Source organism: Helianthus annuus, chromosome 2 (genome assembly GCF_002127325.2).
Source record: "Helianthus annuus cultivar XRQ/B chromosome 2, HanXRQr2.0-SUNRISE, whole genome shotgun sequence".
In the NCBI taxonomy this organism is placed as follows: domain Eukaryota; kingdom Viridiplantae; phylum Streptophyta; class Magnoliopsida; order Asterales; family Asteraceae; genus Helianthus; species Helianthus annuus.
This window is the reverse complement of record NC_035434.2, coordinates 135990613-135992514: the sequence shown is the minus strand read 5'-3', so window position 1 is coordinate 135992514 and position 1902 is coordinate 135990613. Positions and strand designations below refer to the sequence as shown.

The 1902-nt window shown below is 37.7% G+C and overlaps 1 non-coding gene across 1 annotated transcript; it reads right to left on the bottom strand.

The window, feature by feature from the left end:
• Positions 1-1147: 1147 nt before the first annotated feature.
• On the bottom strand, positions 1148-1583 carry LOC110871280. Its single transcript, XR_004886094.1, has 3 exons — positions 1534-1583; positions 1330-1441; positions 1148-1244 (listed from the first exon to the last, which is right to left on the bottom strand). It is a non-coding gene; the product is annotated as an uncharacterized LOC110871280 (transcript).
• Positions 1584-1902: the final 319 nt, after the last annotated feature.

Genomic DNA, 1902 nt, shown 5'->3' with positions numbered 1-1902 from the left:
ACCCATTCAAACCACCAGCCACTTGCCTCATCCTGACGTTTTAATTTTTCAGTTAGCTGAGGTCACTCACAGAATGAAAGCTATCGGACGAAAAAAGTAACAGTAACCATCAGATTCGCCTATTGAAACAGTTGCTGAAGGAATTAAAGCGTATAATATCGAGTTTAGTACTATAGTTATCCTAATGCATCTAAAGCGTATTCACAACACTCTTGTATAACAACTTCTGCATTTTTAACCTGAACGGGTCAAATAAATTGTTAACTGTGGGATAAAATGTGTTTCAGTTGTTTAAGATAACACGAAAACATTACCATCTTGGTTTTTAGCTTTCAAACTCGTGAACGCCACAATGGCAAGCGAGGCAGCCGTCTCGATGCTTCGACGATTGAATCGATGGGTAGAGGTTGCTATCTCCTTCAACAGAGCGATGCTCATGTCTTGAGTACTGTCAAAGAAGAAGTTGGTTAGGTGAGCGTTCTATGAAGGATTGTAACAATAGTTACCTTAATAACATCACGGTTTAAACGACTAAATAACAATTTAAGATTTAAAAGGCGAATTTAAGTTGATATATCTTTGTGTGCTGACAACCTAAATAACAGCACTATTAACCTACTTTTTTCAGTTGATATATCTTTTAGTGTACTGTTTGATATATCTCTCATACTTGCCTAAGTTGATATATCTTGAAAGTTGAAAGAGCGACATGCAATTGATATATCTTACTGGTCATGGTCAACTGTACTGTAAGAATCTGATGGATACAGTTTTTGATGGTTATAGTTTTTGGTCATAGTCAACCGAATGTCACTATTTCGACATACAATACAGTTGACGATGACCAAAAAGATATATCTTTTAATGCACCATTTGATATATATCTTTCAAGTATAAACCTACTTATTTTTAGTTAAACCATTAAATAACAAATGAACATCTATAAAACCTTGTAAGTGAATGCTTTAATATCCATATGGTTAAAGAATTAAAACTGCACTAAAAAACACACATTTTGAGGATTGTACGTCACGATGGACTTCATTTGGTACCGGGTATCGGTACCGAATGCGCAGAAGCGGTGAGATACTTAACTAACCAAATGCCTCAAGTAAACTAAACTACTTCTAACAACACAAACCTCACCGTTGCCTCTTATCATTAGTCGACTCTCGAAACTCAATATCGCGTTGCCTCTGCTGCAACAACGAGTATATGCAATTGCAAGTTCGCGCAACCGAAACCTAAACATAACCCATAAACAAAAAATAAACATAAACTAAAACAACAAAATGTCAAAATCATAACACAAACTCAAAATTCTCAAACCGGATCAGTTGCAAACAAATCCAAAGAAGCCGGAAATCCAAATGTGACTAGCGTCTGGTTCAAATACTTCATACAATGGTCCAGATTATCCACGGCAGCAAATGTATACTCACTGCACAACCGTACAGAACAAATCTTACAAAATTCGAACAAATTCGATACCCCAACTCGTAGCGAAAAAGTGAAAAAACGATTAAATTGTACCTCGCGCCATAGCTGGACTGTGTCGGTTACAGATCGAGCAAACAAATTCATGAAAAACAGGTAAAATTCATGAGAAATTAGAAACATAATCGCATTTTCCACCGACAAGTGTCCTAGCCCTAACAAATGCCTGATCTCATGCACCACCACTGATTCCAGATCCATTTCTGTTCCTGTTCCAGACCCAGAACCAAATATATCACCAACAATCCACGTTTCGTCACTGTCTAGATGCAACAAGCCTCTAGGCGGTGCAAACGCGTGAGCTAACGTTCCCAACACACCGTCAAACTCTTCACCATCGCCGTGTTCTCCGGCGTAGAATCCGATTTTCATATCAGTAGTGAAGTAGTTAACGCTTTCGGAAAA